The sequence below is a fragment of the Rhinoderma darwinii genome, chromosome 12, assembly GCF_050947455.1.
Source record: "Rhinoderma darwinii isolate aRhiDar2 chromosome 12, aRhiDar2.hap1, whole genome shotgun sequence".
Classification (NCBI taxonomy): Eukaryota; Metazoa; Chordata; class Amphibia; order Anura; family Rhinodermatidae; genus Rhinoderma; species Rhinoderma darwinii.
This window is the reverse complement of record NC_134698.1, coordinates 32523132-32536636: the sequence shown is the minus strand read 5'-3', so window position 1 is coordinate 32536636 and position 13505 is coordinate 32523132. Positions and strand designations below refer to the sequence as shown.

Sequence of the window (13505 nt, the reverse complement as noted above, 5' to 3'; positions counted from 1 at the left end):
TGATATTAGAAAGTAGAAAATGTACACAACTCTTTTTTACAGAATTATAAGAGATTATACATAGGTGCCCAACAAGACTTCCATCCAAGATAAACAGTAGTGTTAAAAAAAAAATAACAGTCCATCATCATTAACCCCTTCCCTCTTTGGCCACTTTTGACCTTCCTGACAGAGCCTCATTTTTCAAATCTGACATGTTTCACTTCATGTGGTAATAACTTGGGAATGCTTTTACCTATCCAAGCGATTCTGAGATTGTTTTCTCGTGACACATTGGACTTTATGTTACTGGCAAAATTTGCTCGATACATTCAATATTTAATTGTAAAAAACACCCAAATTTTGTGGAAAATTGCAAAAATTTGCATTTTTCTAAATTTAAATGTATCTGCTTGTAAGTCAGGCAGCTATACCACACAAAATTGTTGCTAACTAACATCCCCCATATTTCTCTAGGATGTTACAAGGCTTAGAGCACCTCAAGGAAATTACTTAGAGGTATAGTGAGCATTTTGTCCCCACAAATTCATTGCAGAAATTATTGTAATTAGGCCTTAAAAATTAAAATCTAAATTTTTTTCAAAGAAAATGTAGGTATAGCTATTTTTTTTTTTCATTTCCACCATGACTAAAGGGGAAAACGCACCACAACAATTGTAAAGCAATTTCTCCCGAGTAAAACACTACCCCACATGTGGTAATAAACGGCTGTTTGGACACACGCCAAGGCTTAGAAGGGAAAGAGCGCTAGATGGCTTTTAGAGATCACATTTAGCAGGAATGGTTTGCAGAGGCCATGTCACATTTGCAGAGCCCCTGAGGGGACAAAACAATGAAAACGCACAAAAAGTGACTCCATTTAGGAAACGACACCCCTTGAGGAATGTATCTAAGAATGTAGTTAGCATTTTGACCCCACAGGTGCGTCATAGTTTTTATTAGAATTGGGCAGTGAAAATAAAAAGAATCCCTTTTCTTCAATAAGACGTAGCTTTAGTGCAAAATTTTTCATTTTCTCAACAAATAACGGAAAAAAAGAACCCCAACATTTGTAAAGCAATGTCTCCAGAGTACGGCAATACCCCATATGTGGTCACAAACTGCTGTTTGTGCACACGGCGGGGCTCAAAGCCCCTGTGGGAACAAAACAGTGGAAACCACCCAAAAATGACCCCATTTTGGAAACTACACCCCTTAAGGTATTCACCTAGGTGTGTAGTGGGCATGTTAACCCCGCAGGTGTTTTGCAGAAATTGGTGAGCACTCGATGTTGCAGAGTGAAAATGGGATTTTTTTCCATAGATATGCCAATATGTGGTGCCCAGCTTGTGCCACCATAACAAGACAGCTCTCTAATTATTATACGGTGTTTCCCGGTTTTAGAAACACCCTACATGTGGCCCTAATCTTTTGCCTGGACATTTGACAGGGCTCAGGAGTGAAAGAGTACCATGTAAAATTGAGGCCTAATTTGGCGATTTACAAAGCATTGGTTCACAATTGCAGAGCCTCTGATGGGAAATAATAAAAGAAACCCCTGAGAAGTGACCCCATTTTGGAAACTGCACCCCTCAAGGCATTTATTAAGAGGTGTAGTGAGCATTTTCACCCTACAAGACTTTTCCATAAGTGATTGCGCTGCGGATGGTGCAAAGTAAAAAATTGAATTTTTCCCTAGATATGCCATTTCGGTGGCAAATATGTCGTGCCCAGCTTATGCCACTGGAGACACACGTCCCAAAAATTGTTAAAAGGGTTCTCCCGGGTATGGCGATGCCATATATGTGGAAGTAAACAGCTGTTTGGGCACGCTGTACGGTTCAGAGGGGAGGGAGCGCCATTTGGCTTCTGGGGCGTGGATTTGCTTGGTAGTAGTTTTACCTGTATTTCAGTTTATAACGTGGGGCATATGTGAGCTGGGTAGAGTACATCAGGGGTATAATCAGGTGGTATAATAATGGGATAAAATAATCCATAGACATGTGTGACGCTGTGAAGCAATCCTTTCTGCACAGTCTGGTGTAGCATTGATAAATGTCCTTCCTTATCCCCCTTTTGGTCCACACTCTGCACCTTTGCAGTTTGGGGAATTTTGCTGGGAAAGTGTTGTCCCGGTATAATACGGGCACCCTCGCTTCCAGCAGATATGTTTGGGCCCTCCCCTTCCTGGTTCCCTAATTTTAGGGCCTTGATAATTGGCCTCTTGAAACAGAAGAAATGTTCCCCTCGGGCCGGCACAACTGCATATTTTTTATTTCCTGACTTATTGGAGCCTTAACTAATTTTTTGATAGACGTAGTGGTATGAGGGCTGTTTTTTTGCAGGACGAGCTGTAGTTATTATTGGTACCAATTTGGGGTATATGCGACTTTTTGATCACTTTTTATCCTATTTTTTGGGAGGCAATGTGACCAAAAAACGTCAATTCATTTTTTTTTAGTTTTTTTATACAGCGTTCACCATGCGTTATAAATTACATGTTAACTTTATTCTGCAGGTAAGTACGATTCCGGCGATACCTAATTTATAGCACTTTTTTATGTTTTACAACTTTTTGCACAATAAAATTACTTCGCCAAGTTGTGAGAACCATAACGTCTTTAATGTTTTCGTCGACTGAGTTTTGAGGGCTTATTTTTTTGCAAGACGAGCTATAGTCTATATAAATACCATTTTTGGATACAGGCGACTTTTTGATCACTTTTTATTCCAATATTTGTAGGGCAAAGTGACCAAAAAATAGAAATTCTGGTATAGTTTTTTACACCGTTCACAGTGTGGAATAAATAACATCATATTTTTATAGTTCAGGCCGTTATGGACGTGGCGATACCAAATATGTATGGTTTATTTTTATTTTTTTCAATAATAAAGGACTTGATAGGGCAATTGTGTTTTATTTTATTACTTGAAACTTTTATTATATGTTTTAAAACGTTTTGTTTTTTTTACACACTTTTTTTCAAGTCCCACTAGGGGACTTGAAGGTCCAACTGTCAGATTTTCTTTTTCTAATACATTGCACAACTTATGTAGTGCAATGTATTTGATCTGTCAGTCATTCACTAATAGCAAGCCGATTAGGTTTCACCTCCCGGCATGGCCTAATCGGCTTCCATAATGGCAGAGCAGGAGGCCATTGTTAGGCCTACTGTTGCCATAGCAGCAGTCGCCAGCCCTGCTTCCATGGCAGGGCTGGCAATCTGTTAGCAACCTCTAAGATGCAGCGAGCTCCGGTTCCTGCCGTTACAGGTGGATGTCAGCTGTAACATAAAGCTGACATCCACCACTGACGACGCCGGCTCACCTCCTGAGCCGGCGCCATATTGCTGTCGGCTACGGAAGACTTTCAGGCTCCTTCGCCGGGCGGGTCCTGGAAGCCTTCCGTGCTAGGCAGACCGGGAGGCCAGTATTAGGCCTCCAGTTGCCATAGCAGCCACCGGAACCCCTGCAATTTCATTGCTGAGGTTCCGATGAGCTGCAAACACCACATTTGACTTCTGCATTTCAGGGGTTAATGGCGGGAATCAAAGCTAATTTCGGTCCACGCCATTACAGCCAGATGTCAGCTGTAATACACCGTTGACATTCGTTGATGGTGGCTTCTGAGCCGGTGTCCACCATTTGTCGTATGGATACGAGAAAACGCGGGAAGTACTAGCTTTCCATGACGTATCCATACGACAAATGTCGGGAAGGGGTTAACCAGATAAATCAATGTTTTTGGTAGTGTGGTACTTGTACATAGCAAATAACTTACTTGTAAGTGTAGTAGAGAAGTAGAAAAAAACAGAGTCAACAATTAGGACATGCATGCAGCTCATTCAGAGTCATTGAATCATTGAAACGGGCTTGTTCAAAATAATAGCAGTGAGGAGTTAAATTGGTGAAGTCCTTCAGTCTGTGGAACAACAGGTGGCAATTTTGGCCCTTATTTCAGGTAGGAGGGCGGCAAATGTTGCATATGTGGGTTATAGTGAATTTCCTTCTAAAATACTGGGGAAAATGGGTCGTTCCAGACATTGTTTTGATGAAAAAACGGACTTTGATTAAAAAGTTGATTGGAAAGTGGAAAACATATAGAGAAGTGCAGCAAATAATAGGCTGCTCAGCTAAAATGATCTGAAATGCCTTGAAGTGGCAACCAAAACCTGAAAGACACGGAAGGAAGGGGAAAGCTACTGTTCTAATGGATCGAAGACTAGCCAAAATGGCAAAGGCTCAGTCAATGATCACATCCAGAATGATCAAAGAAGATGTGAAGTTACCAGTGAGTATTGCTACAATCAGAAGATGATTAAGTGAAGCCAAGTTACAAGCAAGAACTCCCTGCAAAGTCCCGTTGTTGAAAAAAAGACATGTCCTCAATAAGTTAACATTTGCCAAGGAAGACATTGACAGGCCCAAAGAGAAACGGCGCAACATTTTGTGGACTGATGAAAGCAAAGTTGTTCTTTTTGGGTCTAGTGGCCGCAGACAGTATGTCAGACAACCCCCGAGCACTGAATTCAAGCCACAGTACATGGTGAAGACAGTAAAGCACAGTGCTGCAAAAATCATGATACGGGGATGTATCTCATACCATAGTGTTGGGACTATTTATCGCATACAAGGGATCATGGATCAGTTTGAATATATCAAAATACTTGAGATCATGTTTCCCTATGCCAAAGAAGAAATGCCCTTGAAATGGGTGTTTCAACATAACAATGAACCAAAACACACCAGTGAGTGAACATCTTGGTTACAGACAAACAGAATTGAGGTGAAGGAGTGGACAGCACAATCCCCTGACCTCAAATCACATAGAGAACTCATGGGGCGACATAAAAAAAATGCGGTTTGAGGCAAAACCCAAAAATACAGAAGGACTGTGGAATGTCATCCAATCCTCCTGGACTGGAATACCTGCTCAGAGGTGGCAGAAGTTGTTCGACTCCATGCAAGACAGATGTCAAGCAGTTCTCAGAAACAATGGTTATTCCACTAAATATTAGTTAAGTAAAGAGAAATCAATCATTTTTTTCAGTTTATACATTACATTTTTGAGTTTTTAAAGAAAAATGCCGGCACTGCTATTTTTTTTGAACAGCCCAATATTCCTTTTTCTTTACTTTCTGTAAAGGATTAACACAAACTGGATATACATCGTTATTGTTTTGGAATTTAATGTGTCGTATTTCCAGAGAATTTGCATTTAGGCAAATAAAAGTTATTATAATGATTTAGCGCTTTATTTTCTTTTTTTAAATCCCGGCTATTTTCTTGAAAACGGTTGTACATATGGATCTGCAATGATGAAAATGTGGACAGCACCTTACAGAGCATTTAGTCTGTGGAGTGGAATTTGCTTACAGACAAAAGGCTGATGTACAGCCAAGTCTAAACAGCGACATAAAACTAAATGAAACTCAAAGTCACGGTCGCATGTGCTACACACTTCTATTAATTCCAAATGACTTTTGGCTTTTACCTCATGGGAGTATTTGCCTTCCTCTGGATCAACATTACAGGATCATAGGCTGAACTGGATAAACTTATATCTTTTTTCAGCCTCACATTTTATGTAACCATATTTGATGTGTAGTAAATATGTTTTTAGGCACTACACTGTGCTTCAATATAATAATTTCACCATAAAATACAATAAATGTGTTCAATTTAACTAAATTAATATATACAGTATATAATTAAATATTGCATAAGGAAAAGATCTCTGCTTGTGCTCAATGAATTAAAACATTCAATATTTACAATAAGAGACTGAACATTTGTCCAGATATGCTGCCCACTAAGATGCATGGCTTGCTAGTGTATCAGAGTTTCTTCCTCTAAGAAACTTCCCTGTTCACATCACGTTTGTTAGCTTAAGTCGGAGGTATACATAGGGGCAACTCCCCGCCATATACATTTGATGGAAGGCATACAATGCTATACGACGCTCATATAGTCCTTAAAGCTGGAAAGAATGAGAGGGACATCTATGAGCTGGAGAAGTGGGAGCAGAATGATGAGGAGTCCCCAATGCTACACCATTCACAGGGGGTGGGACAGTAGCACCAGTCACTCCGGAGTTGCCCAGAAGAGAACTTTGGCACCTGCCTGTATGACACTCAGAAGAGGCTAAAGGCTGCCAACCACGAGGCAACAGGCATCTGAAGTGTTGACCGCCCTGACCTCCCAGCTCTGCAGTGCCCGGGGAAGCTCCAGTAACTGTCAATGTATGGACAGTTGCGACGTTAGAGATGCCTGGATGAAGCTCCAAGATCACTGTGCCATTGTATTTAGAACTCCCCTAGATCGCCTTAAATCATCATGATCATCTCCTTTACAAACTCCAAAAAAGCAGCATCTCAGCCTTCTTTCAACCAATTAGTGTTCTCCTCTCATCGACCGCAGCGTGGCTGGCTGTTGGCTCTCATTGGTAATTGGTTAGGCCCCATACACATGTCCATAGATTTCAACCGTAACCACAGACCGTAATTACAACCCATTCATTTCTACGGCCGACGGACACCCTCTATTTACGGGAAGGTGTCCGGACAACTGTCTGCGGCTGTCCATTTATGTAATCACAGACTGGAATCACGGCCAAAGAGAGCGGGGAGCTGGGCTGCGCGGTATTCAGCAGTCAATGTTGTGCAGGGTGGATCTCCCGGTAAGTTGATACACCTGTCAACCAGCAACAGAGGGTCCTACCCCGAGGTATGAAGGCTGCCCACGTAATACTGCAGCCGGTTAGTGACATTAGGCGAGGAGAGGGCATGTGATGCAGGGGTAGGACTGAGATTGGGATCTTCAGTGCAGATCAGAGAGGCCACAGCTTGGTGCTGATGTGGAGGATTAACTATAGACCTGTATACCCCCATGTACGTGTCCTGAATATCCACCCTAATACCTGTACCTCGTATGTGACCCCCACCTCTTAGATCTGTACCTCCTATGTACCCCCATCTCCTATGTATCCCCTCGCAGTTTATAACTTAGATGTGATAGATTGCAGTTGGATCCTGCATGTCAAACACGCAGGACCCGCCGATACTGAATCCGTCAGGTCGGCGGGACTGACATTCAGTGTAAAGCAAATGATACAGCAGTTCTGTATAGAGAATACAGAAGAGCTGTATCTCCAAAAGTAAAAAGATTTTTTAACTCCTTCCCGACATTTGACGTATGGGTTCGCCATGGAAAGCTAGTGCTTCCCGCATTTTGCCGTATCCATACGCCAAATGCTTGGCACCGGCTCAGAAGCGGAGTCTGTGCCATCATCGCCGGATGTCAGCTGTATCTTACAGCTGACATCCGGCTGTAATGGCGGGGACCGAAATTAGATTTGATCCCCGCCATTAACCCCTTAAATGCAGCGCTCAAATGCGATCGCTGCATTTAAGGTGTTTGCAGCTCATCGGAACCCCAGAAATGAAATTGCCAGGGTTCCGGTGGCTGCAATGGCCACCGGAGGCCTAATACTGGCGTCCTGGTCTGCCTAGCACAGAAAACTCCCAGCCTCAGGAGCTGATCCGGCGTCATCAGTGGTGGATGTCAGTTGTATGTTACAGCTGACATCCACCTGTAAGGGCAGGAACTGGAGCTAGCTTCAATCCCTGCCATTAACCCCTTCGATGCAGCGATCGAAAGCGATTGCTGCATCTTAGCGGTTGCTAGCAGATCGCCAGTCCTGATTGCCTGTCAGGACTGGCGATCTGCTAGCAACCGATAAAATGCTATGGCAACAGGAGACACAATGGCCTCCTGCTCAGCCATTACGGAAGCCGAGTAGGTCCCGCCAGGAGGCGAAGTCTAATCGGCTTGCTGTCAGTGAATAACTTACAGTTCTAATACAATGCACTACGTAGGTAACGCAATGTATTAGAAAAAAAAATCTGAGTTTAAAAGTGTAAAAAAAGTATAAAAAGTGTAAAAAGTAGTGAAAAAAATACATTTAAAAACATAATAAAAGTTTCAAGTAATAAAATAAAACAAATCGCCCTGTTCCCTTATCAAGTCCTTTATTATTGAAAAATAATAAACCATACGTATTTAGTATCGCCGTGACCGTTACGACCTGAGGTATAAAAATATTATATTATTTATTGCAAGCGGTGAACAGCATAAAAAAAAAAAATTTAAAAACTATACCAGAGTTTCTGTTTTTTTGGTCACTTTGCCCTACCAGTATTGGAATAAAAAGTGATCAAAAAGTCGCACGTATCCGGGGGCGTGGCTACGACGGCAAGGCAAACGGATGCACTTACATGGGCGAGCTTCGGGGTGAAATACCACTGCATGACTGGATCTCCCTAGACGATTACAAGCATAATCCTGACTTTGGGGCCGAAAACGGAGGATTTTGAGATTGAAGCCTACACACGCGGCCGGAGCCGGGGACTAGATTTTGGCCCAGACAGAAGTCGGGCGTCCGGACCTGGCTGCAGCTGACACAGGATACCAGGTGGGCTTCTCAAACTCCCCCTACACCTTTGCCTTGCTCCCCAGGACACAAACGAGCCCTCACCTCTAGTTAGAGGCCATTAGAAACATTTAACAGCCACAAACACATCTGCGGCCTACCACTGTCTGAGAGACTGGGGCCTGGATTAGGGAGGGAGGCCGCCTGCAGACCAACCCTCAGTGGAGCATACTACAGCACCACAGGGCAAGGGTTCAATGCACTGCTAATTTAATAAATCATATAAACGGACTGCAAGATTGTCACACTGCTGCTCTTTTACATCTAACAAATTCTATGTGATGCCTTAGCCTTCCTATAATGATCTGACACACCGCATAACTATCTACCACTGACCTACATAAGCTACATAACAACTATCTGACTAAAAGGTCCCCTGAATATGATCCAATGCCAAGGCGGGGCAAGACTCCTAAAGCGTCTTCAACTCAATCTTCCATCCCAGATATATTTCACAGAAATTCGTTACCTTCCTTACTCCAGGACACGGATTTGGATATGTCGGCATCACAGGCATCGCTGGTGGGCGACCCAGACCCCTTACCGCAAAGAACACTAAAACGAACTCCACCCTTAATAGCTCCTGATATGGCCAGGGAAGATCATCTTACGAAAGAGGACTTAACAACATGTATGGATGCGCTGTACCAGAAATTGAATGCCTCCTTTCATAAAGAATTACAAAGAGCGACGCATGATCTTACCATGGAAATAACTTCAATTGGCACCCGTACAGATCTCCTGGAGACAAAACATGACGAGTTGGTTAACGTGCACGGTGATCTCAAAACAGAAATTGATCTCCTGAAGTCCTCTCAGGAATCGATACATCTTCATCTGGAAGACGTAGAAAACAGATCCAGACGGAATAACCTGCGCTTAAGAGGAGTCTCAGAAACGGTGGAGGATCTCATGGACTCTGCGATACAACTCTTTGCCTACTTGTTACCAAATTATCCGACGAACCAATTCCAGATGGACCGTATACATCGGGCACTTCGACCCAGGCCAGCTGTTGGAGAAAGACCAAGGGACATTGTTCTGCGACTTCATTACTTTACAGTGAAGGAAGAGGTTCTTAAAGCGGCACGCAACAAAACCCCACTCTCCTTCAAACAAGAACCCCTACAGATTTTTGCGGATATCTCTCCAGTTACCTTGGAAAAACTGAGACAGCTGAAGCCTCTCACGGACATCCTAAGAGCGGCTGGGATCAGATACAGATGGGGTTTCCCATTCCGGTTAACCTTTCATTACAAGGGCGCTCCGCATAATATCTCAGCACTGGATATGGGTTGGAGACTGCTCACCCGACTAGGCCTCAAAGAAGGGACTCCTACTCCGGAATCAGCTAACTGACCTAGTCAACGCCTCCCGTTGGAACCTATTTGGACAACAGCATGTCGCCGACAGTTACATATGACTCCCCCGGCAGGCCCAGCTTCTCTGAGACCACGCTCAACAAATGTGACCTGAGGCGGAGGGTAGCGATATATAATTGTAATGTATACCTGACTTTTTTCTTTGTATAGTCGCTGTGGAGTTTTTCCCTCTTCCATGGGGCCGGGAGGGGGAGAACCCTGGTTGAATATTTGGCATTACACTGCCCTGCTGGAAAATTTCTAACCAAGTTAATTCTACTTTTTTACATGACTAAAATTGCTTCATTTGCTTGATATTGCGGTGGGTCAGCCGAAATTCTGTTGATGCCCCCGTGCTAGCTTTGCTGTGATTGCGCAGGGCCCGTTTTTTTCGGGAGCTGAGTTTGCTCAGCAAGTTAAGAAAGAGATAAAGAGACCTGAATGGGGTCACGTGGAGGGCACTTAGCCGAACTCCGCTTTTGTTTTATTATTTTGAAGCTATCTGTTACAGGTGTTTTTCGTTTTGGTAGCAGCTATATTTTTCATACAAAAGTAATTTCTGCTTATTTCTATAGCGTACCTCTATTGAATTTTTATGCCATATACTGTTATTACTCATAATGTAAAAGGCTTTAATAGCCTTACAAAGAGATGAGTGGCCTTTACTAATTATAAAAGGCTTCATGGCGATGTTATAATGTTACAGGAAACGCATTTCACTCACACTAATTACACAAAATACTTTGATAGATTGTTCCAGAGAGTTTACCTATCTACCTCAGATCACATCAATATCCAGCTCTCTACAAGCGTATTTTACCACTAATACACTACCGGATTCATCACCCGCTCAGATATGGCTGGCGCATAAAGCAGTCTTGAGAGGTTTACTAATTGCGAAAGGATCAAAACTTGAGAGACAGATTACGACTGCTTAATAAATTGCTATCAACCCTCACTAGGCTAGAACGTCAGTATATTAATAAACCAAATACTATAATTAAAGCTCAGATAGAGGAAACTCGCTGCTCTCTCAGAGCATTGGGGAGGAGAGCAAGGCTGAGAAAGCACTTAGGTGGGGCAAAGCAAAATTATATGCATGTTCCAATCGAGCCACCTCTATGTTCTCCAGAAAACTAAACTCTCACATTAGAGGTAAACAAATTTACCACATGCATAACAGCACGGGAACACTTACTACTAATCTACTTGACATACTAGATACCATGAGTACATTCTGTAGTGCTCTGTATAGCAAGCCCCATTCCTTGACCTCTACTGGGCTTCCTGAATGGCTTTCAACACACCCGCTTCCCTCTCTCACAGCTGAGGCAAGATTTTTTTATTTTTTTAGTTAAACAGTTAGGCTGGGTTCACACAACCTATTTTCAGACGTAAACGAGGTGTATTATGCCTCGTTTTACGTCTGAAAATAGGGCTGCAATACGTCGGCAAACATCTGCAACATTGAACTCAATAAAGCACAGCTCAAGATTTACGAGCGTCTCAGACAATTTTTATAGTAGTATACCCCTTTTTAAAAGTCTGCAGACACAAAATACGGGGGCTTGTGGGACCATTCGAAAAAATCGTCTGGGCTTCCCACAAACGCCTTTAATTAAAAAAGGGGGAGTCAAGTTGCCTCCGCAGTGGTGAGCTTCTTGCAGTCAGATACAAAGACAAAAAATATGTTTTTGTTTTAAGTACTATGCACTCAGATGCCACCCTAGGAGTAACAGAAAGGGGATCCACCACTCAGAAGCAAAAACCTGCTTGTATATTAGAGTATAACAAGTACATGGGTGGTGTAGATCTGGCCGACCAAGCTATCCAGCCGTACCTAGTAATGAGGAAGTCTTACGCTTGGTACAAAAAAATTGGCATCTACCTCATTCAAGTAGCCACATACAATTCCTTTGTGCTGCGCAAAAAGTCTGGCACTACTGACACATACCTCACTTACCAAGAGAAAGTGATTGGGGACCTCTTGTTTAAAAAAACTTCCCCCTCACATCCACTAGATTGTGAAGATGCTAAAAGACTCACAGAGAAGCATTTTGTGTCCACTATTCCCTCAACGGAGAACAGAAAATATCCCCAAAGAGCATGCCGTGTGTGCTCCAAGAGGGGCAAAAGAAGTGACACTCGCTATTTTTGTCCAGACTGCCCTTCAAAGCCAGCCCTATGTATCTCTGAATGCTATAAAATGTACCACACAGTGCATCATTTTTAATACCTTTTCCTTTTGATCTGATTGAAAGTGATAATTTTGGTACTAACAATATTGTACATGTCTTCTCTAGTCCCATTTATACAGCCTTGTTACAGATTTCCAAATAGTTTCCAATTTACTAATGTAGGCCTTATCCATACTTCATTAGCCTGTTTTATATTCATAATAATAAAAAAACACTAAATACAATATACGCCTCATTGAATACACTAAATGTTGGTAGTGTTTTGGAGTGATCCAGAATAAATAGGCCAATCCAATGAAAATTTGCCAGTAGCACATGTGGAGCACAAATTTAAATTTTCACTCTACACAATTAAGTGCACCCTAAACACATTAAAATGCTCACTACACCCCTAGATGAATAACTTAAGGGGTATTATTTCAACACCTTTGTGTCTCTGTAATCATTGCCGTATCTGGGAGAAATTAGTTAATAAATTGTGCTTTGCTTTTCTCTTTTGTTGCTTGTAAAAAGGAAACATTTTTAGGTAAATCTACATATTTTTAGAAAAAAATAAAAATAATTTTCTTGGCCCAACGCTAATAAATTCTGTGAAAAAACTGTAGGGTCCAAATGCGCACTACACGCCTAGATTAATTCTTTGAGGGGTGTAGTTTCCAAAATGGGGTCACTTCTCAGGGGTCTCTACTATACTGGTACCTCAGAGGCTGTTCAAACATGACATGGCATCCAAAAACCATTCCACTAAAATCTTAGCTGCAAAAAAAGCTATATGGTGGTCCTTCCACTTTGAGCCCTGCCATGTGCAGAAACAGCAGTTTATAACCACATACGGGGTATTGCCATACTCAGGAGAAATTGCATAACAAAATTTGGTATTTTATTCTCTTTCAAAAAGAAAAATGTTTAGTCAAAACTACATTTTATTGGAAAAAATATATTTTTTTTATTTTACAGCCCAATTCAAATGAATTCTGTGAAATACCTGTGTGGTCAAAATGATAACAACACACATAGATGAAGTCCTTGAGGGGTATAGTTTCCAAAATGGGGTAAATTCTGGTGGGTTTCCATTGTTCTGGTACCCCTGGGGCTCGGCAAGTGCAACATGGCACCAAAAAAACATTCCAGCAAAATCTGCACTCCAAATGGCGCTCCTACGCTTTTGGGCCTTGCTGTGGGTGCAATCAGCAGTTTATTACCAAATATGGAGTATTGCCGTAATCAGGAGAAATTTCTTTACAAATGTTGGGGTGCTTTCTACTTTATTCCTTGTAAAAATGAAAAATGTCTATGTTATTTCCGGAAAAAATATAGATTTTAATTTTCACAGACTAATTCCAAGAAATTCAGCAAAGATCCTGTGGGGTCAAAATGCTAATTATACCCCTAGATAAATTCATTGAGGGGTGTAGTTTCCAAAATGGGGTCACTTTTGGGGGTTTCCACTGTTTTGGTCCCTCCAGGGCGTTGCAA

The 13505-nt window shown here is 42.1% G+C and overlaps 1 protein-coding gene across 9 annotated transcripts in view; it reads right to left on the bottom strand.

Annotated features, from left to right (window-relative positions):
- The window catches only part of LOC142664948 (phosphofurin acidic cluster sorting protein 2-like), a 244598-nt gene that overhangs the window by 21084 nt on the left and 210009 nt on the right, over window positions 1-13505 (bottom strand). The window lies entirely within an intron of this gene.